Genomic DNA, 27,780 nt, shown 5'->3' with positions numbered 1-27,780 from the left:
CCAACTGGACGGGTTGAAACCCCCCGAAAAAATCCACAGGTAATAGTGAAACTAACTTAAAACACAGCAATAAAAATGGCACATTGCCAAACAATCAAAACTCCCACTTATTTTTTCCATATCTCCCTTCTCAGACTCTAGGACCTGAGAGGGTGGTACGGCTTGTGCCAATGTTCCATGTAACTCCTTCACTGAGAAATCTTTCAGCCCCAGGAACCGCTCCCCTGCATCCACTATGATTTCTATCTTCCTGGACCTTCTCTCCACCTTGGCAGTGCCATTAATTACCATAGCTATAAAGGCCACAAAGTCCACCTTCTTAAACTTTAAAATGTCAGGATCCTGCTGGTGAAAGGCAACCGCTGCAGCCTGCAGTGTAGGCCTATCCACCACCATGGACTGTTCTGGTGCACCATTCAAACCCTCAACTCTTTTCACAGCTGCTGCTGCATATGAAATGCTCTGTACAGCCCTGACTGTGGCTACCTCATTCTCTTTCACCCTTGTGGGGCATTCGAAAGACATGGCTTCATGGTTGCCCACCGCAATTGCAACATGTCACATATTCATCACTTACACATATGTTCTTTTCCACAACTTTGACATCTCGGCTTCTCCCTTCTGCAAACACTTGATACATGACCAAAAGCTTTAAAATGATCCCACTGCATTAGTCTTGGGATAAATGCTCTGACTCTGTAGTTAATATACTCTAACTGCACTTGAGTAGGGAGAGACTCCATATCAAAACACAAAAGAACAGATAGACTCTTCACTTTTTCACCATTCACCACACGATTCATCTGACGTGCTTCAATCACTCCAGGAATATTTTTTATCTCTTCAAAATCGACTTCCAACGAGATGCCAGATATAACCCCCTTGAGGGGTGCCCTGTTCCGAAGAGACACACACAACACTTCAAACTTCAACGCATTTCACTACACCTGCAATAACATCTGCTAAACATGTGTATGTGACCAATGAGATTTGATTTGACTTATCAAATCGTTTAAGACAATGCAAGTCCCTTCATGTCTGCAAAAGCACAAAAAATCTTGTGATCCTCACAGCCTTCACTTTACCTAGTACTCTCTCCACCAGTTTAGATAACTCAAATGGTTTCTTCAAGATTGGTACTCTGCTCAGCTGCTCCTCATTAACAAACTGTACTCCTACTAGATAAGAAGGATCATTCTCATCCCTGTACACTACTTTGCTCCGTTTTTCATTCTTTTGGACAATACTCCAATTCTCCTTGATTCTACAGCCATTATATTCAGAATCCAGTTCATCTGCTTCCTCCATCTTTCCTCACTGGTTCCGCGTCTCCAACTCAAGCAAGCATGTAAACGTGGTTAATAGTAGCCGGATCAAACCCAACAGTAGTGGGTGAAGGGAGTTATTACAGGAGTAGCAGAAATGAACAATTCTGCGTGCAGGATTTTGCAAAAATATCCTCAGTGTACAATGTAAAATATCCTCAGTGTACAATGTAAAAATATCCTCAGTGTACAATGTAAAAATATCCTCAGTGTACAATGTAAAAATATCCTCAGTGTACAATGTAAAAATATCCTCAGTGTACAATGTAAAAAATATCCTCAGTGTACAATGTAAAAAAACAAATAATGTATGCGGAGCAGAATTTGGCCGATACCTGCTAATTATCAAAATCAAGAAAAGGGCTGTTAAATTCTGCAACCACCTAAAAGGAAGCGATTCCCAAACCTTCCATAACAAAGATATCACCTACAGAGAAATTAACCTGGAGAAGAGCCCCCTAAACAAGCTGGCCCTGGGGCTCTGTTCACAAACAGACTCCACAGAGCCCCAGGACAAAAAAAAGATAATTACTTGACACATTGGAAAGAATTAACAAAAAAACAGAGCACACTAGAATGCTATTTGGCCCTAAACAGAGAGTACACAGTGGCAGAATAACTGACCACTGTGACTGACCCAAAATTTAAAAAAATCTTTGACTATTTACAGACTCGGTGAGCATTGCTATTGAGAAAGGCCACCGTAGGCAAACCTGGTCTCAAAAGAAGACCGGCGATGTGCACTCTGCCTACAAAATGAGGTGGAAACTGAGCTGCACTTCCGAACATCCTGCCAAGTGTATGACCATATTAGAGACACTAATATTTCCCTCAGATTACACAGACCCACAAAGAATTCAAAAACAAATTCAATTTTGATAAACTCCCATATCTATTAGGTGAAATACCACAGTGTGCCATCACAGCAGATGTGTGACCTGTTACCACAAGAAAAGGGCAACCAGTGAAGAACAAACACCATTGTAAATACAACCCATATTTCTGTTTATTTATTTTCCCTTTTGTACTTTAACTATTTGCACATCATTACAACACTGTATATAGACGTGACATTTGAAATGTCTTTATTCTTTTGGAACTTTTGTGAGTGTAATGTTTACTGTTAGTTTTGTGTAGTTTATTTCACTTTTGTTTATCTATTTCACTTGCTTTGGCAATGTAAACATATGTTTCCCATTCCAATAAAGCCCTTGAAGGGAGGCTCCAGATAACACCAGATGGGAAAAAGGTGGATAGCCTGTCAGTGCTACTAAACTTTGAAGAAATTGTACTGACAGAAGAAAATAGGATTGGGTATATGAGTTACTATGTCAGAGTTTATGTTCCGAAACTGTTGCGTAGCTTTAATCTGTTCAAAAGCATGTGGCAGCGTTGTGTAAAGGCAAAAGGAGATGTGAGACTTGTGGGGGAGGATATGGGAAATGTGGAGACGTGGTCCAGTTAAAGAGCTGTAACTATGGGGCTTGTGCAGTGATGAAAAGACCGGTGGAAGGGTAGCAGGAGGAGTGAGTGTAAAATATTGTATGCAGAAGCCGTAGTAGTACAGTAGTTCACGCAGAAACAAGCGGGGCACCTATAAGAGCGGGTATTCCAGGGTAGATTGGGATGCAGGTTGGGTGTGCTGTAGGGAGCAGAATGGGGGAGAACACAAGACTGGTAGTAGACATGGAAGACGGTTGTTGCATTTGTGACAGCAGCAAACAATTGCTCAGAAATATTACAATCTAAGACTATGAAGATACAGATCATAGTGGAGCAGGCAGTGAAGTATATTGGGATCACAGGACTGACATGGGAAAATGTACAGGATGATGTACGGGGGGTTACCTTTATAAAGTGGGCGATCCCATATAGGTGTGGAAGGGAGGGAGGGAACAGGAGTATCAAATCAAACGTTATTTTTCACATGCGCCGAATGCAAGTGTAGACTTTACCGTGAAACGCTTACTTACAAGCCCTTAACCAACAGCGCAGTTCAAGAAGAGTTAAGAACATATTTACCTAGTTGCCTAAAATAAAAATTAATAATAAAAAGTAACACCATAAGAATTACAATGACGAGGCTATATACAGGGGGCACCTGTACTGAGTCAGTGTGTGGGGGTACAGGTTAGTTGAGGTAATTTGTACATGTTGGTGGGGGTGAAGTGACTATGCATAGATAATAAGCAGCGAGTGGCAGCAGTGTACAAGAGGGAGGGGGGGTGGGGTCAATGTAAATTGTCCGGTGGCGATTTTATTAATTGTTCAGCAGTCTTGTGGCTTGGGGGTAGAAGCTGTTGAGGAGCCTTTTGGTCCTAGACTTGGTGCTCCGGTACCGCTTGCCATGCGGTAGCAGAGAAAACAGTCTATAACTTGGGTGACTGGAGTCTCAGACAATTTTTGGGGGCTTTCCTCTGACACCGCCTATTATATATGTCCTAGGTGGCAGGAAACTTGGCCCCAGTGATGTACTGGGCCGTTCGCACTACCCTCTGTAGCGCCTTACGGTCAGATGCCGAGCAGTTGCCATACCAGGCGGTGATGCAACCGGTCAGGATGCTCTCGATGGTGCAGCTGTAGAACCTTTTGAGGATCTGGGGACCCATGCCAAATCTTTTCAGTCTCCAGAGGGGAAAAGGATTTGTTGTGCCCTCTTCACGACTGTCTTGGTATGTTTGGACCATGATAGTTCGTTGGTGATGTGGACACTGAGGAACTTAACTCTCGACCCGCTCCACTACAGGCTCGACGATGTTAATGGGGGCCTATTCAGCCCGCCTTTTCCTGTAGTCCACGATCAGCTCCTTTGTCTTTCATTGGGGAAGAGCTTGTTGTCCTGGCACCACACTGCCAGTTCTCTGACCTCCTCCCTATAGGCCGTCTCATCATTGTCGGTGATCAGGCCTACCACTGTTGTGTCGACAACGGACTGTTGTAAATGGACAAGTATTCAAGGAACTACTGGTTGAGAAAGGGCTTGTGAGTCTTAAAGACTGCCGGGGAACCAGGATTATCCCAGTAACTGGAAATTAATCTGCACCAGATCTTACTCTGATCTCGAGTTTAATGACAGGCAGATGTAATCTACGGGGAGGTAGTAATCACCAGGGAACTGCGTTACTCCTTCTCCCCCTGTACCCATGGGTATCACATGCCTTGCTGCTCCTCATACTCCATCACTCACTGTTTCTATATCTGAATTCTACATCTCAACCTGAGACCGCTCCTGTTCACTGACCCCACTCCGCTTTCCCAAATGGGAATCTTCCACCCTCATTCCTACAGTACACTATCATGTGTACTCAGTGCTTCACTTGTAAATCGCGAGGTCCCGGAACACATAGTGAGTGCGAGAAGGGGGATTATCCAGGGGGCTCTGAGGTCCCGGAACACATTGAGGGGAAAAAAGTGTCAAACACTACATAGCAGTACACAGCCAAGTAGCCTACAATCTATGGTGTTGAAACGGACAGCACTCTCCAAGGTGCTGATTTAATTCAAAGCATTTTAGACGTCACTGCAGTATGCCCACATACTTGAGTATAGCTGCTGGGCTTACACAAGTCTGAATTTCTTATAGCTTAATGTTGTAGACATCAATGTAGAGCAACATTCTTAGATGTCACTGCAGAACACCGGCCATATGCATACGTACATACTCAGCTGTGGGGCTTACTAGACCTGCATTTCTGATCATTTTCAAGACATCAATGTAGCAGTAGAACAAATATCACAATATTGGAATATTATATTATAACTTCAAATAAAATAAATCAATGTAGGCTACAGCAGAACACACATATGAGAATATATAGGCCTCCTGCCTATGTGATAATATGACACACATATTCAGATTACAAACTTGTTCTTTACTGTGAAGGTAAAAAAATAAAAATCCTACTTTAGTTTTCAAAACCTCCCACAATGACTCTCCCTATGTCAAGTCCATTTAACTCCTGAGAGTCCATTTCTTGCTCAAAGTCATGAGCGGGCCTGTGGCTGTGACGTTTAGTCTCCTAAATCTGTTCTGAAGACTCTGGCTTTAGTGCATTTTTTCATTTGGAGTGTTAACTATAACCTGGGTGTCCTCTCTAGCCTTGTCTACAAGGCTTGCAGCCTCCAAATGTTCAAAAACCTTTTTTATTAGGGCTCTTTGTTTTTTGTGTTGCTATTTTTTTTTTTTTACATCTGAGGCATAGGATGTTAATTTACTGTACATTCCACCCACTCTTTTGCTAGTTTAATCCCTCCAGTCGTTTCTAGACCAAAACGCCCTGCCTTTTTACATGTTGTACAGCCCAACTTTGAATTCTGCATTACAAGCCAGGGGCTATACGTTTGCTTGTTCTTGAACTGAAAATTGCACCTGCTCTGAGCACTTTGTTGGTAGATGCACCACCCCCCTCTCTCCCACCAGCTCTCCATCTCCCGCTGAGTCTGACTCGCTAGTAGGCCTACTAGCTAGTGGAGGGGCCGGTGGTGATGCTGAACTGGCAGCATTAGCAGCGCTGCTAGCTAAGGCATCGCCATCAGAAACCATTTGCCCCTCACTCCTCTCCTCCGGCAATGACAGTTCTCTGGGTTCCATTCACCATCTTTCTCTGGATTTCTGGACTTGAAAAATGTCATCAAACCCGATTGCCTTTGCTTATCAATTATTATTTTGGGGGGGTTTTCCCACGATTCAAATTCAGTAGGAAGACGGCATATGACATTGGGACCTCTTCACTAGCTGACCACCACTACCAAGACCTGTGTCAGTTACTTACAACATCGTTTCTCCCCATAACCTCTATGTACAAATAAGAGAGCAGGTCTAGAATCAGTGTGGCAGGATAGGATGACAGGAGACTGTTGCGGTGAGAGATATGGGGAAAGCAGAGATTTTAGCCCAGGTATTTGTGAAGGTGCACAGCTCAAATAATCTGACTGAATTATGGAAGTGTAGCACATGAGTCAGCAGGTCAGACATCTTTAAAAAAGCTAAACTCAGCAAAAAAAGAAACGTCCCTTTTTCAGGACCCTGTCTTTCAAAGATAATTCGTAAAAATCCAAATAACGTCACAGATCTTCATTGCATGAAATGTATGCATTCACTACTGTAAGTCGCTCTGGATAAGAGCATTTGCTAAATGACTAAAATGTAAATGTAAAATTGTAAAGGGTTTAAACACTGTTTCCCATGCTTGTTCAATGAACCATAAACAATCAATGAACATGCACCTGTGGAACGGTCGTTAAGACACTAAAAGCTTACAGACGGTAGGCAATTAAGGTCACAGTTATGAAAACTTAGGACACTAAAGAGGCCTTTCTACTGACTCTGTAAAACACCAAAAGAAAGATGCCCAGGGTCCCTGCTCATCTGCGTGAACGTGCCTTAGGCATGCTGCAAGGAGGCATGAGGACTGCAGATGTGGTCAGGACAATAAATTGCAATGTCCGTACTGTGAGACGCCTAAGACAGTGCTACAGGGAGACAGGACAGACAGCTGATCGTCCTCACAGTGGCAGACCACGTGTAACAACACCTGCACAGGATCGGTACATCCGAACCTCACACCTGCAGGACAGGTACCGGATGCAACAACAACTGCCCGAGTTACACCAGGAACGCACAATCCCTCCATCAGTGCTCAGACTGTCCACAATAGGCTGAGAGGCTGGACTGAGGGCTTGTAGGCCTGTTGTAAGGCAGGTCCTCACCAGACATCACCGGCAACAACGTCGCCTATGGGCACAAACCCACCGTCCCTGGACCAGACCGGACTGGAAAAAAGTGCTCTTCACTGACGAGTCGCGGTTTTGTCTCACCAGGGGTGATGGTCGGATTCGCGTTTATCGTCGAAGGAATGAGCGTTACACCGAGGCCTGTACTCTGGAGCGGCATCGATTTGGAGGTGGAGGGTCCGTCATGGTCTGGGGCGGTGTGTCACAGCATCGTCGGACTGAGCTTGTTGTCATAGCAGGCAATCTCAACGCTGTGTGTTACAGGGAAAACATCCTCCTCCCTCATGTGGTACCCTTCCTACAGGCTCATCCTGACATGACCCTCCAGCATGATAATGCCACCAGCCATATTGCTCGTTCTGTGCGTGATTTCCTGCAAGACGGGAATGTCAGTGTTCTGCCATGGCCAGCGAAGAGCCCGGATCTCAATCCCATTGAACACGTCTGGGACCTGTTGGATCGGAGGGTGAGGGCTAGGGCCATTCCCCCCAGAAATTTCCGGGATCTTGCAGGTGCCTTGGTGGAAGAGTGGGGTAACACCTCACAGCAAGAACTGGCAAATCTGGTGCAGTCCATGAGGAGGAGATGCACTGCAATATTAATGCAGCTGGTGATTTTGACCCCCTCTTTGTTAAGAAGACAACAACTAACATAAATCTACAAGTACATAAGGTTACACATCCTACAAAAAATGTACCCCTAGAGTGCTGGGAACATAAACAAAATCTGAATACATGTTTTGGGTGGATAGGCAATGTCATGGTTAGAGAGATGTGGCTGTTTGGCAGGGAGTTTAGCCCTCTGTGGTTCTTCCTGCTATCCAGCCTTGGTTTCTCCCTCAGCCAGTGATGGATCTAGGGTTGCTTGAGAGGGTAAGAGCTGTTTAGGAAGGAGTTGATTCAGTTGTAAGTTAACATTTAAGAACACAGTACTATGCTTTCTTGATTATATTCACAAATGGATCTAAGGACCCTAAAACAGGGAGGACATAAATTCTAATCATAGCTCTCATTGGCTGATACAATCATCCAATCGAGAGAGCCAAAAACAAAACCATATCATTTAACATACAGTTCATATCAAAGAACTGAAATAAAATCCTTAGAAACTAAACAATACATAGTGTTATGTTATCCACTCATAAAATGGCTACAGGGACAGAAGTCTGATAACAACCAAGTTAAATCCTTCATTTGTAACAAAATCAATTTAAACAGATATGAAATGTGTCAAAAGTGTTGCTTTGCTTAATAGTGTTAATAGCTTTTATTGTTCCTGAGTTTAAGGTGGCAGTGACACAATGGAGTGGCTGGCCATACTCTTGGCTGCAGGCTAGGTGGAGGAGGTGACGCCAGACAGGGTTGTCATCTGCTCTGAGTCCTGTGCAGCACTGTTGAGCTTAAATTAATTTGTGTCTTGGAGCAGACAGGATGTATTGTGTGAGGATTTGCAGTGCTTGTATAGGGTGAGACAGATTGGTGTTTGTGATGTTCCTCTGGGTACCAGCTCATGTGGGAGTAGAGGGAAATTAGGAGGTGGCTGTTATCTCCAAGCAGGCTCTCAAACATCCTAATGTTGAGATGGAATTGTCAATCAGTAAAGCAGAAGCCAAGGGGTTGATAAACAGTGGTTAAAAACAAATGGCAAGAGTTGTGGGAAAGGGAAGACCCCTGTAGAAGGTTCAGGAAAAGTTGGGGGCAGGGAGGTCATCAGGTGGAGAGAGAAGGGAGGAGAGTGTAATGACAAGGCTGAGACACACCAGGCTCAATAGTACTTTCAAATTGGTAGGAAAACATCAGACTGGGAGGTGTGATCATAATCAGGAGGAGATGGACACAGTGGAACATGTTCTATTTCAGTGCCAGCAATATGGGAGGGAAAGGGAGTTATGGTTATTAGATGTAAGGAGTAATGGAGTTGAAGACCCAAGATTAAGTGAACTGCTGGGGATCTCTTCAGGGAATGTAGTATTTAATGATGTATTTCTTATGGAGACTAGAATATTGAGTAGGATTTATTTGTTGAGAAGGATGCCGATCGTCAACGTGCCCGTCCCACTGTTGTGTGGTGAAAGATTGCTTCCTATTTTTATGGCATCGTACACTCCAATACGAGTGTAGCTATTTTAACTGAATGGATTACATCGTTTTACTATTTCTGCAGCTAGCCGTAGCTATAGAGAGGTTATTCACATGGTAGAGATAGCATCGCTGTGCTAAATCCCTTGTATCGATAGTTGTCGTCTTAGGAAGCTGATAACGGGTACAGTGCAGTGGCTAGCAAGTTTCTACCATTTAAGGATAGTTAATGAAAGAATACAGGGAGAATTCGATCCCTGGAAATCCAGCTGCAAGTCTGGATCACATCAAGCCATGTTGGTACTGGGACAAGAAGGACCTGGCTCACACCCCTCCCAGTCCGAGGGCCTCGACCCGGCCACCGAGGCCCGGTACCAGAGAGAGGGGGCACGGTTTATCTTCGACGTGGGCACGCGCCTGAGACTGTATCCTTCCTTCATTGTTTAGCAACAAACACACACTGTTGTGCAACTGTGCAGGATCTGGTGGTGTCTCGTTTTGGCAGGCTGGAGAGTAAACTAGTCCGGTTTCATGGTTGTCAGAATAAGGTATTTATTGTTTATCGATTGTATTTCATTATCAACATCGCTGTTACAGTAACTTCAGTTCCTTAACACTGTGACCAGACACTATGACACATTGGCTACAGGGATCATCTACTTCCATCGCTTCTACATGTTTCATTCTTTTAAGCGGTTCCCCAGATATGTAAGTATGCACAGTGTACAACTCATTCTTTTGACTAGACTTGGCTATTTTAAAGATGGTTCCGATGAGCCCTTTACAATGGAAATCGTCGTCACAGGTTGAATAGGGTTTCCCATGTTCATTTGTGGCTGTTTTATCTCTTTGGTTTGACTATCTATACCCAGCTAACGAAAGCTACGTCTCTACAGGTGACTGGGGGTTGCTGTCTATTCCTGGCAGGTAAAGTGGAAGAAACCCCCAAGAAATGTAAAGACATAATCAAGACGGCTTGCAGCCTGCTGAACGATATACAGTTCGCTCAGTTTGGAGATGACCCAAAGGTGAGAGCCTCACAAGTGTGTAAACTAACTTAACCTTTTGCAATTGTCTGGATTATAAGATGTTATATATTCAGTAATAGTTGGTACTTTGATATTGAGGGTACCTCGTCCATCAAATGGATGTGTCCATTGCATTAAACGTGTTCATTGTAAGTTGCTAGTACTGAGTTTGGGAAACGCTGTCCTGGGGACCCCAAGAGGTGGAAGAGACCCCCAAGAAATGTAAAGACATCATCAAGACGGCTCGCAGCCTGCTGAACGATATCCTAGCACTACAAAGCTGATTCAAATATCCAACTCATCATCAAGCTTTCATTGTTTTAATCAGCTGTGTAGTGCTAGGTCCACAACCAAAATGTGCCCCCCTTGGGGTCCCCAGGACTGCGTTTGGGAAGTGCTGTGCTAGTATGAAGTTGTGACCCCTGACCGGGTAGTGAATTATCTTTCCATCCCTGCGAAGGACAGGGTCTGAATTAGGGATGTGACAAATTAACAATTTTGCTTCATGTTTAAACTGCCTTTTTTTTTTATCGGTTTTCCTTTAAAATGATAAGGAAAAATCATAAAATTCCGTGTCAATTTACAATGTAGAATAATGGTCCTATTATATGACTGTTAGAGGCAGACAATGAAGCTCTATCTACCACGACCCTTTACAGACATAGAACACAGCTACAGTAACATGTCCATAGAGACAATTGACAACTTTTCAGACAACAAAAACAAGTGCCTCATCAGGTCTGTACCATTTTCAGACAGTAGAATTCTGCTCCGGCGTAAAATGTTATATATATACTGCTCAAAAAATAAAGGGAACACTTAAACAACACATCCTAGATCTGAATGAAAGAAATAATCTTATTAAATACTTTTTTCTTTACATAGTTGAATGTGCTGACAACAAAATCACACAAAAATAATCAATGGAAATCCAATTTATCAACCCATGGAGGTCTGGATTTGGAGTCACACTCAAAATTAAAGTGGAAAACCACACTACAGGCTGATCCAACTTTGATGTAATGTCCTTAAAACAAGTCAAAATGAGGCTCAGTAGTGTGTGTGGCCTCCACGGGCCTGTATGACCTCCCTACAACGCCTGGGCATGCTCCTGATGAGGTGGCGGATGGTCTCCTGAGGGATCTCCTCCCAGACCTGGACTAAAGCATCCGCCAACTCCTGGACAGTCTGTGGTGCAATGTGGCGTTGGTGGATGGAGCGAGACATGATGTCCCAGATGTGCTCAATTGGATTCAGGTCTGGGGAACGGGCGGTCCATAGCATCAATGCCTTCCTCTTGCAGGAACTGCTGACACACTCCAGCCACATGAGGTCTAGCATTGTCTTGCATTAGGAGGAACCCAGGGCCAACCGCACCAGCATATGGTCTCACAAGGGGTCTGAGGATCTCATCTCGGTACCTAATGGCAGTCAGGCTACCTCTGGCGAGCACATGGAGGGCTATGCGGCCCCCCAAAGAAATGCCACCCCACACCATGACTGACTCACCGCCAAACCGGTCATGCTGGAGGATGTTGCAGGCAGCAGAACGTTCTCCACGGCGTCTCCAGACTCTGTCACGTGCTCAGTGTGAACCTGCTTTCATCTGTGAAGAGCACAGGGCACCAGTGGCGAATTTGCCAATCTTGGTGTTCTCTGGCAAATGCCAAAGGTTCTGCACGGTGTTGGGCTGTAAGCACAACCCCCACCTGTGGACGTCGGGCCCTCATACCACCCTCATGGAGTCTGTTTCTGACCGTTTGAGCAGACACATGGACATTTGTGGCCTGCTGGAGGTCATTTTGCATGACTCTGGCAGTGCTCCTCCTGCTCCTCCTTGCACAAAGGCGGAGGTAGCGGTCCTGCTGCTGGGTTGTTGCCCTCCTACGGCCTCCTCCACGTCTCCTGATGTACTGGCCTGTCTCCTGGTAGCGCCTCCATGCTCTGGACACTACGCTGACAGACACAGCAAACCTTTTTGCCACAGCTCGCATTGATGTGCCATCCTGGATGAGCTGCACTACCTGAGCCACTTGTGTGGGTTGTAGACTCCGTCTCATGCTACCACTAGAGTGAAAGCACCGCCAGCATTCAAAAGTGACCAAAACATCAGCCAGGAAGCATAGGAACTGAGAAGGGGTCTGTGGTCACCACCTGCAGAACCACTCCTTTATTGGCGGTGTCTTGCTTATTGCCTATAATTTCCACCTGTTGTCTATTCCATTTGCACAACAGCATGTGAAATTTATTGTCAATCAGTGTTGCTTCCTAAGTGGACAGTTTGATTTCACAGAAGTGTGATTGACTTGGAGTTACATTGTGTTGTTTAAGTGTTCCCTTTATTTTTTTGAGCAGTGTATTTTTTCCCTGATAACAATAAACATTGCTGATTGATGTGCTGCTGTGTTTTTTTTTTTAAGGTAGGGTACCTAAAAGTGTTTTATTTCTACTAAATGTCTTGTAATGTCACGGTATTTAACCAACTTTAAACTACTTTTTTAGGAGAGAGTGGTCTGTGCGCAGCAAGCAGGCTGCATGCAGCAGCTCGAGATTATTTGATTGACAGTTCTGGTTGCCAAGTGTTGGACTTTAATCCCGCTACAGAAACGGCCGTTCATATCACCAGAGAAGGTTTCATGTCGTGTTTCAAAATCCGTAGTGTAGCCTAACCTAACAGACAAACAAACATGCCTTAGCCGAGGCACTTTCAAGGGACCGGTCATGCCAAGTAATGTCCCCTGGCCAAAAAGTGTCCCCCTCTGCATCACAATGGGATTCGATTAACTATTAGTGTCTGTTGCCTTACCAACGGTGTGATGACCTAATGATTACAATTTTGGAGATCGCTATGCTGATTTTCACAACAATTTCGTTGTTTGAACAAGTTTAGCTAATAAAGTGAAAACATTACTTAAAACTACTTTTGGGTACCTTGTTAACGTTACAACATGAAATCCATGTGTTAAATGTTGCTACGGAAATGGCAAAGAAAACGTCTAATCTGCTTGACACATTAGTTACTTACCTTACAGACCAGGAAGTCAGCTAATTTCCACTCCGTTCTTATGCAAATCTGTTTGATTCATACACTGGCTTGTCTGGCTGTCATGTTTTCATTTGAACCTGCCCTTCCCTTATCTACACTGAAATAATATAATTTTGCTAGTCCTCTATTAGGATACATTTTTCTCTATATTGCATAGCTCATTAGTATTCCCTTGTGGTTGAATTTTTTTATATATATATATATATATATATATATATATATTGTAGGTTCTAGGATACAACAATGAATGTGGAACAAATAAATACCATCAAAGGAGACTTTACAATAATGAACACCTTGTGAAACAGCTGTGAGAACCAATCTTGCAATATTTAAGATTTTAATACATAAACGTTGATCTTTTTTTTGGTACCGTTTTCATAGATTTTTTTTGTACATTCACATGGCAATCATAGACTAAAATGCTGAATTCTGGTGTTTGGAATTTTGAAGAGGTGTTTGCTGTGTGGGTGGGAGGTTCTACTTGTCAGGCAGCCAGTCTCGGAAGGGAGACTTGAAGAGGGAGACTGCAAAGTCCAGGCACTGCTGCTGACTTTTCCCTGAGTGTTTGCAGTGCTAGTGTTTTTAGTTCATCTGTGTATCTCACATATTATGTGCCCAGTATGATAGAGCAAGATAACTTTTTGAGCAGACATCACAACAACAGTAGCTGTAGATGATGTAGTGAAAAGTGGGAGGGTGGTTGGTAGTGGAGGACATCAGGTGGATCCATGTCTGGTTGTTGGGCAGAGCTCCTAGGTCCTGGAGAACAGGAGCAGAGTTAAAGGGAACAGGGTAGGAGACAGAGACGTAAACAAGCAAACACACAGGTTACACTCTACAGTGAGAATGTGATGGATTAGTGCAGTGTTATAAATGGGAGATATGTACTTTTCAACACTTTTGGAAAGTATAGTCTATCTCAAGCTGGTCCCCCTCCGACTCAGCACAGACGTTATACAAAAATAGCAATAGTTCAACAACAACTCTAAGTCAATCACGCATTTGAAAGACTACAGTATATGTAATAATTGTATATGCAATTGCATTGTTATCCTCAGTCAACAGCTGCGGCTCCCATCCGTACTCAGCCTGGATGCTGCTGTTGTGTGCAAAGTGTTCCGGTTGTTCTCCCACCCTTCCAGGTACCAATCAAGGGGCTTGCCCGTGGCAGTCTTGAGGGTCTGGTTGGTCCATTCACCAAACCTGGAGGAGGGGTCGGAAGGTGATATCTATTGACAATGTAAGATATTGAAATATGTCTGATTATGTACCATGGAAAAACAAAAACCGTGGGTGTTGTGGCCTCGCCAGTCTCCTCCTTGAGGGGTATCGTACAAAACGAAAATCTATTTTTGGTTCCAAGCACCCTTTTTAATGGGTTACAGAAGGGAATTTAGAGTTCAGCACGTACTCTTCCTTTAATGGCCTTAATGGTTATTGACTCCACTCCACCCATCGGTTACCATCAGACACCAGCTGTTGCCATTCCTGGATTTCGTGCCGGGTCCGATGAGGTCCACCCCTAACATTTAAAGTGTTAGAGAGAAGATTACTTTATTGTTACCAGTATCTGTGTCATACAGTATGCAGATTTTCATATTTGTAAGGATACTGACACGCATTCTATAATATTGAACTCTGCTGTGGTCAAATAAAGCAACCATTACAAAACAACTTATCAGGGCAAAATGTTTATTGGGACACTTACCGATCATGTGCCATGGTGAAACAACTTTGATGGGCTTCAACTCCGGCGCCACAGTCTTCACCCTCTCAAACTTCTGGCAGGCTAGACAGGGTACTGACCTTTAAGCAAAAAGTTACAAATTGAAACATTGTGTGGTCTCTGAAATGACATTCATTGAAATCATAATAATTTCAGATATAATAGAATGGGATTGATTAACAAAAGGTTATTTCACTTGCCCAGCTGTCCACCTCATTGACAATTCCACATCAGAAGAAGAGTAAGTTGATTTTGGCAATCATGAGCTTCACTCTGAAATGGCCAGCATGCATCTCGGTCAGCACGGCCTCCTTTTCCTCCTTAGTAAAAATCACACTCCTTTGTAGCTGGCCATCCTTCCCCCATATGTAGATATGATTGCCTAACAAGTTGGAAGAGAAGAGTGGTTGAAATACTCTAGTCTAAGCATATTTGCACTGCTGTCTTTCTTTGTTTCTCTCTCTCCATCTCTCTCTCTGTCTGACTTCCACTCTCTCTTCCCACCTCTCTTTCCCCCTCTCACTTTCATCCTTTCTCACAGCTCATCAAATCCCATTGTGACGCAGGAGGACACTATTTGGCATGACAGGCCACATTCCATTATGTCGGAAAAGGGTAATTGATACAGGCTACCGGTAGCATACTGTCATCTCATATGAGGCAAAAATTAACAGTAGTCTACCCCATGCTCGTAAGACTGGCCCGAGGACATCGGTGCCATGACAAGGCAAGGGTATTCTACACACAAAAGACCCAAGACACACTTGCATCATTAGCAAAGAGACCGAGCAGGCGGGAGACGGAGGTAAAAGTGGGTTCATATGTTTTGGTAATCTGCATCTGCATCTCGCCTTGCAATTCACCAAGTAGCTTAAAGCTCACCTCTTCCGCTCTGGTTTTATTTGACTTTCCCAGGCCCTTTATAGCATGTCTGCTATAACAACAAAAATGTTTTGTGATTTTAATTATGTGGGGGAAAAACTAAAAAACTTTTTCAGTTAGGGATTTTTCGATGACGTTAAGGATACCAACTTCGTTTTAACGTTTAAACATTCACACCCTTAGTCTGAATCCAAAATACTTCCTGGTCACAATGTTTTCCATGACTCTGTCCCTGTACAGGAGGAGGTGATGGTGTTGCAGAGCATCCTGCTGCAGACCATTAAGTTTGACCTGCAGGTAGAGCACCCATTTATTTTTATTTATTTATTTCACCTTTATTTAACCAGGTAGGCAAGTTGAGAACAAGTTCTCATTTACAATTGCAACCTGGCCAAGATAAAGCAAAGCAGTTCGACACATACAACAACACAGAGTTACACATGGAGTAAAACAAACATAATACAGTAGAAAAAAAAGTCTATACAGTGAGGGAAAAAAGTATTTGATCCCTGGCTGATTTTGTACGTTTGCCCACTGACAAAGAAATGATCAGTTTATAATTTTAATGGTAGGTTTATTTGAACAGTGAGAGACAGAATAACAACAACAAAAAATCCAGAAAAAAGCATGTAAAAAATGTTATAAAATGATTAGCATTTTAATGAGGGAAATAAGTATTTGACCCCTCTGCAAAACATGACTTAGTACTTGGTGGCAAAACCCTTGTTGGCAATCACAGAGGTCAGACGTTTCTTGCAGTTGGCCACCAGGTTTGCATACATCTCAGGAGGGATTTTGTCCCACTCCTCTTTGCAGATCTTCTCCAAGTCATTAAGGTTTCGAGGCTGACGTTTGGCAACTCGAACCTTCAGCTCCCTCCACAGATTTTCTATAGGATTAAGGTCTGGAGACTGGCTAGGCCACTCCAGGACCTTAATGTGCTTCTTCTTGAGCCACTCCTTTGTTGCCTTGGCCGTGTGTTTTGGGTCATTGTCATGCTGGAATACCCATCCACGACCCATTTTCAATGCCCTGGCTGAGGGAAGGAGGTTCTCACCCAAGATTTGATGGTACATGGCCCCGTCCATCGTCCCTTTGATGCGGTGAAGTTGTCCTGTCCCCTTAGCATAAAAACACCCCCAAAGCATAATGTTTCCATCTCCATGTTTGACGGTGGGGATGGTGTTCTTGGGGTCATAGGCAGCATTCCACCTCATCCAAACACGGTGAGTTGAGTTGATGCCAAAGAGCTCCATTTTGGTCTCATCTGACCACAACACTTTCACCCAGTTGTCCTCTGAATCATTCAGATGTTCATTGGCAAACTTCAGACGGGCATGTATATGTGCTCTCTTGAGCAGGGGGACCTTGCAGGCGCTGCAGGATTTCAGTCCTTCACGGCGTAGAGTGTTACCTATTGTTTTCTTGGTGACTATGGTCCCAGCTGCTTTGACGTTATTGACAAGATCCTCCCGTGTAGTTCTGGGCTGATTCCTCACCGTTCTCATGATCATTGCAACTCCACGAGGTGAGATCTTGCATGGAGCCCAGGCCAAGGGAGATTGACAGTTCTTTTGTGTTTCTTCCATTTGCGAATAATCGCACCAACTGTTGTCACCTTCTCACCAAGCTGCTTGGCGATGGTCTTGTAGTCCATTCCAGCCTTGTGTAGGTCTACAATCTTGTCCCTGACATCCTTGGAGAGCTCTTTGGTCTTGGCCATGGTGGAGAGTTTGGAATCTGATTGATTGCTTCTGTGGACAGGTGTCTTTTATACAGGTGACAAGCTGAGATTAGGAGCACTCCCTTTAAGAGTGTGCTCCTAATCTCAGCTCATTACTTGTATAGAAGACACCTGGGAGCCAGAAATCTTTCTGATTGAGAGGTGGTCAAATAATTATTTCCCTCATTAAAATGCAATTGCTAACATTTTTGACATGCGTTTTTCTAGATTTTTTTGTTGTTATTCTGTCTCTCACTGTTCAAACAAACCTACCATTAAAATTATAGACTGATCATTTCTTTGTCAGTGGGCAAATGTACAAAATCAGCAGGGGATCAAATACTTTTTTCCCTCACTGTATACAAAGTGAGCAAATGAGGTGAGATAAGGGAGGTGAAGGCAAAAAAGGCCATGGTGGCGAAGTAAATACAATATAGCAAGTAAAACACTGGAATGGTAGATTTGCAGTGGAAGAAATTGCAAAGTATAAATATAAATAATGGGGTGCAAAGGAGCAAAATAAATAAATACAGTAGGGGAAGGGGTAGTTGTTTGGGCTAAATTATAGATGGGCTATGTACAGGTGCAGTGATCTGTGAGCTGCTCTGACAGCTGGTGCTTAAAGCTAGTGAGGGAGATGAGTGTTTCCAGTTTCAGAGATTTTTGTAGTTCGTTCCAGTCATTGGCAGCAGAGAACTGGAAGGAGAGATGGCCAAAGGAGGAATTGGCTTTGGGGGTCACCAGTGAGATATACCTGCTGGAGCGCGTGCTACAGGTGGGTGCTGCTATGGTGACCAGTGAGCGGAGATAAGGGGGGACTTTACCTAGCAGGGTCTTGTAGATGACCTGGAGCCAGTGTGTTTGGCGACGAGTATGAAGCGAGGGCCAGCCAATGAGAGCGTACAGGTTGCAGTGGTGGGTAGTATATGGGGCTTTGGTGACAAAACGGATGGCACTGTGATAGACTGCATCCAGTTTAGTGAGTAAGGTATTGGAGGCTATTTTGTAAATGACATCGCCGAAGTCGAGGATCGGTAGTATGGTCAGTTTTACGAGGGTATGTTTCGCAGCATGAGTAAAGGATGCTTTGTTGCGAAATAGGAAGCCAATTCTAGATTTAACTTTGGATTGGAGATGATTGATGTGAGTCTGGAAGGAGAGTTTACAGTCTAACCAGACACCTAGGTATTTGTTGTCCACGTATTCTAAGTCAGAATCGTCCAGAGTAGTGATGCTGGACGGGCGGGCAGGTGCAGACAGCGATCGGTTGAAGAGCATACATTTAGTTTTACTTGCATTTAAGAGCAGTTGGAGCCCACGGAAGGAGAGTTGTATGGCATTGAAGCTCGTCTGGAGGTTTGTTAATAACACAGTGTCCAAAGACGGGCCAGAAGTATACAGAATGGTGTCGTCTGCGTAGAGGTGGATCAGAGACTCACCAGCAGCAAGAGCGACATCATTGATGTATACAGAGAAAAGAGTTGGCCCAAGAATTGAACCCTGTGGCACCCCCTTAGAGACTACCAGAACCCCGGACAACAGGCCATCCGATTTGACACACTGAACTCTATCAGAGAAGTAGTTGGTGAACCAGGCGAGGCAATCATTTGAGAAACCAAAGCTATTTAGTCTGCCGATGAGGATGTGGTGATTGACAGAGTCGAAAGCCTTGGCCAGGTCAATGAATACGGCAGCACAGTATTGTTTCTTATCGATGGCGGTTACGATATAGTTTAGGACCTTGAGCGTGGCTGAGGTGCACCCATGACCAGCTCTGAAACCAGATTGCATAGCGGAAAAGATGAGGTGGGATTCGAAATGGTCGGTAATCTATTTGTTGACTTGGCTTTCGAAGACCTTAGAAAGGCAGAGTAGGATAGATATAGGTCTGTCGCAGTTCCTGCTCTGCTACGCCAAGCAGCTCAAAGGTACACAGATACATATGCTTGATTAGGGTTACAAAATTCCACTAACTTTCCAACATTTTCTCAGGTTTTCAAGAAATCCTGGTTGGAATATTCCTGGATGGAAATAAGGAGGAAATCCGTGACTCCTCCAACTGGGATTTCTAGAAAGTTTGGGAAAGTTACCAGAATTTGACACAAGGGCTGAGCTGTTCACCATAGTTGCTGGTACTGTAGTTGCTGGAACTGTGCTGGAAAAGGACAATGTGAAGAGAAAATATGAACCCAGTCAGCACAGTGTAATAAGTCGGCCCTATAGTGGGAATCAGGCACTACAGTTTATTTAAAATAATAATCTGATCGTGTCTATTATTACCCTGTCTGAATTAAAACTACCCCTAAAATCATTCACCTCTTTCTGTTCACACATCTGAAGTATTTCTGATCTGTTTCAGGTGATAAGAACAAAGTCCAGAAACTAGTTCAGATGGCCTGGACCTTTGTAAATGACAGGTGAGCAGTTGACTGTACATGGATGCATAACTTAGCAGAACCATGAAAGTACATCGATACCCATGTGCCTACGATGATGCAATCAGGTCAGATAGTTACAAAGCGTCTCGGAGTAGAAGTGCTGATCTAAGATCAGGTCCCCCTTCTTAATCATTATGATTTAATAGGCAAAACTGATCCTAAATTGGCACGCCTACTCTGAGATGCTTTATGAATGATGCTTTATGAATATGTGCCCTGTGAGTGATGGACACACCTCTCTCTCCTCTCCCCTCAGTCTGTGTACCATGCTGCCCCTGCAGTGGGAGCCAGAGATCATAGCTGTAGCAGTCATGTACCTGGCTGGCCGGCTGTGTTAGTTTGACATTCAGGGGTGGACGGCGACATCCAGCAGTTTTCACGGCGATGGTTGGAGCAGTTTGTCCAGGATGTCCCAGTGGAGCTACTGGAAGGTGGGACTGGCTGGTCTTTCTCAGTGAAATAGTTGTGTGGGTTTATGACATTTGTGCAGGATGTTTTAAATGTTAAAAACAAAAGCATATATAATTGAAAGTCTGTTTCATCCAGATCTCACAAGCTTTCATGAATGATACATGAATGGTTCGCTGCACAGTTTGTGAACAATTCACATATCATTCATGTTTTATATCCATCTCTTCATTCAAAGACCCAATCATGGACACTCTTACTGACAGTTGTGGCTGCTTCGCGTGGTGTATTGTTGTCTCTATCTTCTTGCCTTTTGTGCTGTTGTCTGTGCCCAATAATGTTTGTACCCTGCTCTGTGCTGCTACCATGTTGTTCTGCTGTCATGTTGTGTTGCTACCATGCTGTGTTTTCATGTTGCTGCCTTGCTATGTTGTTGTCTTAGGTCTCTTTATGTAGTGTTGTCTCTCTTGTCGTGATGTGTGTTTTGTCCTACATTTGTATTTCTAATTCCAGCCCCCGTCCCCGCAGGAGGTCTTTTGGTAGGCCGTCGTTGTAAATAAGAATTTGTTCTTAACTGACATGCCTTGTTAAATAAAGGTACAAACAATAAACAGTAATATTAAGTTAGCGAGATCAGTGTGGCTCCGAGGCTACTTTCACCCCTCTTAACTTCAGTTTGTGGACTGTTTGTTTATTACCATGTTACTATCATTACCCATGTATTACCATCATTTACATCCATACTTATGAAATGCACTCCTCAGTAATGACCTCTGCTCCATAGACATCTGCCACCAGATCCTAGACCTGTACTCCCAGGGCAAGCAGCAGATGCCCCAGACCTCCAGCGAGAAGACCCACCCCTGTCCCCACTCCCCAGCAGCTGCAGACTTTCCCCCAGCTCCCACTCCCCAACCCCCTCGTCCTGCCACCACTCAGCAAGAAGGTCTCGCCCCAGACCAGCCCTCCTCTCCAGCTCAAACAAGCCCACGTGAGTTTGACACTTGAGTTAAAAGGTTCTTGTGAGGGCAGGCATCATGCTCTTTTTATGATCAGATTAACTCAATTGAGTTGTTTTGACACCCATTTCCCTTGTTGTGGTTTAGATATGGTCCCCTACAGAAGAAAGCAAGGCACCTGGTGAGCAAATTAACATTTTCTCTGGCACAGACTCTAGATGATTCCTTGGACACGTATGGCTGCCAAGGATTCATATGATTCATAACAGTAGGTATGTTAGTGTGACATATTGTTCTCTCTTTCTCTCTGTGACTCTTCCAGAGCCAGTGGGCTCTAAGATCCCCAGGCTGGAGCCTCCGATGCCCCCTCTACCCACAGCACAACCCCTCTCTGGTGAGTCCACTCAGAGGACCAACAGACTCACTAACTCTTAACACCAGTGCAGCAACTGGTACACCTGTTGGTTTCCAGAGGAAATAGAATATCAACGGTAGATCAAAATAGAAATGAAAGCTCAAGGAAATGCATACTATCTTGGGAAGTTTTATATAGACAGTCCCCTGTCCATTAGCCTTATTGTTTTACCTATTCCCTTATTGAAATGAGCACTTGTGCAGTGTAAACATTGAAATGGTGTTAATGCTGCATAGATCTGTCCACTCCACTCACTACTGTAATGTCTCATATTGCAGAATAAATTATTGACACTTGGCATTCCTGCTAAGTGGTTGAGAAGCCCCTGGGATGTTTCCCAAATGGCACCATATTTCCTGTATGATGCACTACCCTAGGGCTCAGGTCAAAAGTAGTGCACTATTTGGGGAATAGGATGTAATTCAGGACAATGAAGCCACTGGTCCCTGGAGGAGCTAGCTGAGCTGAGGAGGAGGAAGTGTTTAGCTGCTGGTATTAACTAGTCTCCTCTGACTGGCTGAGAGAATGATAGGTGTCCTCTGATTGGCTGAGAGGGAGAAGTGTCCAGGCCCGGCCATGCAGAAATATGACGAGCACTTATTAGATATCAGGCTTAGTGTAGGGGATTCTCTGTAGCCTACCGGTTCAAATCACAAGCTTTTAGATAGGCACATATACATTTGACATTTTAGTCATTTAGCAGACGCTCTTATCCAGAGCAATTAGGGTTAAGTGCCTTGCTCAAGGTCACATCGACAGATTTTTCACCTAGTCGGCTCTGGGATTCAAACCAGCAACCTTTTGGTTACTGGCCCAACGCTCTTAGCCGCTAGGCTGCACGCATGCCACACCACACATCTCTCTTGGCTGGTTATTGCAAGCCTGTAGATTAACATGTGGTTTATAGATGGATATTAATCATCACTCACACACCACAGTCGTTAGAGAGAGGCATGAGAGGTATGTGCTTTTAAGGGCTGAGGGATCTTCTTGCATCATAACCCCATGGTGGACAGGATCCAGAACACTGTCTGACCTTCCTAATACTCTACTGTCTGATACTCTGCGGTCTGGCCTGTCTGGTACTCTTCTGTCTGACCTGCCTGATACTCTACTGTCTGATACTGTCTGACTTGCCTGATACACTACTGTCTGACCTGCCTGATACGCTACTGTCTGACCTGCCTGATACTCTGCTGCCTGATACTATACTGTCTGACTTGCCTGATACACTACTGTATGACCTGCCTGCTACTCTACAATCATGGCCAAAAGTTTTGAGAATGACACAAATATTAATTTCCACAAAGTTTGCTGCTTCAGTGTCTTTAGATATTTTTGTCAGATGTTACTATGGAATACTGAAGTATAATTACAAGCATTTCATAAGTGTCAAAGGCGTTTATTGACAATTACATGAAGTGTTGACCCTTCTTTTTCAAGACCTCTGCAATCCGCCCTGGCATGCTGTCAATTAACTTCTGGGCCACATCCTGCCTGATGGCAGCCCATTCTTGCCTAATCAATGCTTGGAGTTTGTCAGAATTTGTGGGTTTTTGTTTGTCCACCCGCCTCTTGAGGTTTGACAACAAGTTTTCAATGGGATTAAGGTCTGGGGAGTTTCCTGGCCATGGACCCAAAATATCAATGTTTTGTTCCCCGAGCCACTTAGTTATCACTTTTGCCTTATGGCAAGGTGCTCCATCATGCTGGAAAAGGCATTGTTCGTCACCAAACTGTTCCTGGATGGTTGGGAGAAGATGCTCTCGGAGGATGTGTTGGTACCATTCTTTATTCATGGCTGTGTTCTTAGGGAAATGTGTGAGTGAGCCCACTCCCTTGGCTGAGAAGCAACCCCACACATGAATGGTCTCAGGATGCTTTACTGTTGGCATGACACAGGACTGATGGTAGCACTCACCTTGTCTTCTCCAGATAAGCTTTTTTCTTGATGCCCCAAACAATCGGAAAGGGGATTCATCAGAGAAAATGACTTTACCCCAGTCCTCAGCAGTCCATTCCCTGTACCTTTTGTAGAATATCAGTCTGTCCCTGATGTTTTTCCTGGAGAGAAGTGGCTTCCTTGCTGCCCTTCTTGACACCAGGGCATCCTCCAAAAGTCTTCGCCTCACTGTGCGTGCAGATGCACTCACACCTGCCTGCTGCCATTCCTGAGCAAGCTCTGTACTGGTGGTGCCCCGATCCCGCAGCTGAATCAACTTTAGGAGACGGTCCTGGCGCTTGCTGGACTTTCTTGGGCGCCCTGAAGCCGCCTTCACAACAATTGAACCGCTCTCCTTGAAGTTCTTGATGATTCGATAAAATGGTTGATTTAGGTGCAATCTTACTGGCAGCAATATCCTTGCCTGTGAAGCCCTTTTTGTGCAAAGCAATGATGATGGCACGTGTTTCCTTGCAGGTAACCATGGTTGACAGAGGAAGAATAATGATTCCAAGCACCACCCTCCTTTTGAAGCTTCCAGTCTGTTATTCGAACTCAATCAGCATGACAGAGTTATCTCCAGCCTTGTCCTCGTCAACACTCACACCTGTGTTAACGAGAGAATCACTGACATGATGTCAGCTGGTCCTTTTGTGGCAGGGCTGAAATGCAGTGGAAATGTTTTTGGGGGCTTCAGTTCATTTGCATGGCAAAGAGGGACTTTGCAATTAATTGCAATTCATCTGATCACTCTTCATAACGTTCTGGAGTATATGCAAATTGCCATCATACAAACTGAGGCAGCAGACTTTGTGAAAATTAATATTCGTGTCATTCTCAACTTTTCGCCACGACTGTACTGTCTGATGCTGTCTGACCTGCCTGATACACTACTGTATGGCATATCTGATACTGTTTGACTTGCCTGATACTCTACTGCCTGATACTCTGTCTGACCTGCCTGATGCACTACCGTAGGGCCTCTCTGAAACTGTCTGACCTGCCTGATACTCTATTGTCTGACCTGCCTGATACTCTATTGTCTGACCTGCCTGACACTCTACTGTCTGACCTGCCTGACACACTACTGTCTGACCTGCCTGACACACTACTGTCTGACCTGCCTGATATATTACTGTCTGACCTACTTGATACTCTACTGTATGGCCTCTCTGATACTGTCTGACCTGCCTGATACTCTACTGTCTGACCTGCCTGATATTTTACTATCTGACCTACCTGATACTCTGTCTGACTTGTCTGACCTACTTGATACTCTACTGTATGGTCTCTCTGATACTATCTGACCTGTTTGATACCCTCTGTCTGACCTGCCTAACCGCTCGGCCTAACTGCCTTACAGCTGTCAAACTACTCTGCTTAGAAAGAGCACCATTCGCAGCACCAACAGCTCTGTTTTCATGGCCTGTCTAGGAAGAGGTTGTGTGTGTGTGTGTGTGTGTGTGTGTGTGTGTGTGTGTGTGTGTAAGTACATATGTGTTGAAGTAAGAACATGGTGTGAAGTGGTTTGGTTCAGAGTTGTTGAACACAAGTCTTTCTATAAGGGTTCTCTAATTCCCTTTTCCCTGCAGACCACAAGCCTCTAGCATCCCACCCTTCCGCACCTCTCCCAGGAGAGACTGACCCAACTGGGGTAGGAGGCCCAGCGGAGCCCCCTAAAAGGACCTCCACCAGCCTCCCCTGCTACATCACCGCCCTGCTCCACCACCCCCATCCAGCTACATCATGGGCATCCCCACCTCCAGCTCCTACATGTCAGGAGAGGGTTCCCAGAGCCTCCAGTCTATGATGAAGACAGAGGGGCCGTCCTACAGCACCATCCCCTCATCGTATGGCCCTCCCCTGGCTTACCACAGCCACGTCTACCCCCCTGATACCCCACCGTCTGGTCCTACACCTCCTATCCTCCACCCTCGCCCGCCTACCCCTGCTGGGGTACTACCACAGCTACCTTCCCCCTCCACGTATGCCCCCGGGACACGGGGACTACCTGCCTGCGATGGGCATCCCTCCTAGCAGCTATCCCCCGCACCCTGGAGGACAGAGCCAGGTACCCCCTCCACTGCCCCCTGGCATGCCCCCCATCGGTGGCCTGAGTTGAGGAGCTTGGATGAGGTGAGGGGGAGGGGGTTGAGACTGGTGTTGGTTTGGCACATCCAGTCTCCTACTACAGGGGAGTTGGGCAACAGTTAGAGCATTGGGCCAGTAACCAAAGGTTGCTGGTTCGGATCCCTGAGCTGACTAGGTGAAAGATCTGTTGCTGTACCTCTTGAGCAAGGCACTTAACCCTGTAAGTAGCTCTGGATAAGAGCATCTGCTAAATGACTAACATTTTAAATGTCTCTCCAGTGTTACTAAGACGGCCAATTGATAAGACAGACCTTATAAACTCTTTGAAGCTGTCATCTGTTAAGTTTGCACAATTTCTGTAATGTTTGACAAAATGCTCAGATTTATAGATATCCTGGTTGAAAGATTCTTTGAATTTTAAGGGAATAACCAGGAAATCTGGAATCCTCCAAGCAGGATTTTTTGAAAACCTTGGAAAGTTACCGGAATTCTGCAACCCTACATCTCCTTCGCCAAACTCAGCACAGTCATGAAGAACCAACCCGTTAACTTCCATTGTTAGTGAGTTTCAAATACAAAATGTTGTTTGTTTGTACTATGGCTGTTTTTATATGAGCCTTTTGGTAACATGTTTATTTGTCATTTTTATATGAAAACCTTTAGATGAGTTTACTGTACAAATGTACGAAGGAATAATGTGACCGAGAAGGAAAATGGCAGCTGCATTCTGAGGCTATTAGGAAAATGACCCTAACACTTACCCTAACCTCATTTTAACCAATTCTGAAATTAAATATCCTTTTGCATGTCAGGAGTGACCCTATAGCCTTTTCCACTCTTCACTATACCATGGCTTGAATATACACCCTAAATGACAAAAGTATGTGGACACCTGCTCGTCAAACATCTCATTCCAAAATCATGGGCATTAGTTTTTTGCGATTGCTTACACACTTGTTGCGGAATTTGGCTCATTGTGTAAACTCTACACACAAGCCAAATAAGACATTACACCTCACTATGTCAAAATGAAACTTTGCTATCAAAACCTAACAATCCTTTTTCAAAATTGCATTTTTGCAACAAAATGATATACACATGCACCATTTGAATTACTCTTTCAAAGCAGCAACAACACATTGATGTATTTTATACAAAACACTGTTGTCTTCAGTACTTTGTAAAACTTTTTCATTTTATACAGGCTTCTGTGAAAGATTGCTTGCAGAAGAGGCATGCGGGCATGTGGTTGGCGGTCATACACTTTCCAATGCCAAAGCCGAAAATAATTCCTCAATCGGATTGAGAAGTGGGGAGTAAGGGGGCAAGTATTCAACTGTGAAGTTATTGTGGTTGGTGAACCAGTCCCTGACCAGAGCAGCCCGGCGGAAACTAACATCCCAGATGACAACAAACCTGGGCTGCTGCGGTCTGTCCTGTTCAGCTGCATTATGTAGTGCATCCATAAATATGATTGTGTGTGCAGTATTGTAGGAACCTAGGGTGGCATGGTGATGGAAAACTCCTTGCAGGCTAATAGCGGCACACAAGGTGATATTTCCCCCCGCGCTGCCCAGGGACATTCACAATGGTTCTTTATCCTATAACATTCCCCCACGCTGCCCAGGGACATTCACAATGGCTCTTTATCCTAGAACGTTCCCCCGTACTGCCCAGGGACATTCACAATGGCTCTTTATCCTAGAACGTTCCCCCGTACTGCCCAGGGACATTCACAATGGCTCTTTATCCTAGAACGTTCCCCCGTACTGCCCAGGGACATTCACAATGGCTCTTTATCCTATAACATTCCCCCACGCTGCCCAGGACTTCATGGCTCTTTTTTCCCGCCGGTGGTTTAACTACAATGGCTCTTTATCCTATAACATTCCCCCACGCTGCCCAGGGACATTCACAATGGCTCTTTATCCTATAACATTCCCCGGTACTGACCAGGGACATTCACAATGGCTCTTTATCCTA

The 27,780-nt window shown here is 44.5% G+C and overlaps 1 pseudogene; it reads left to right on the top strand.

The window, feature by feature from the left end:
* Window positions 1-7,540: 7,540 nt before the first annotated feature.
* Window positions 7,541-27,619, top strand: LOC106611253 (cyclin-K-like; annotated as a pseudogene).
* The last annotated feature ends 161 nt before the right edge of the window (window positions 27,620-27,780 follow it).

This window comes from Salmo salar, chromosome ssa09 (assembly GCF_905237065.1).
Source record: "Salmo salar chromosome ssa09, Ssal_v3.1, whole genome shotgun sequence".
NCBI classification, from domain to species: Eukaryota; Metazoa; Chordata; class Actinopteri; order Salmoniformes; family Salmonidae; genus Salmo; species Salmo salar.
This window is presented reverse-complemented; position numbering and strand designations above follow the sequence as displayed.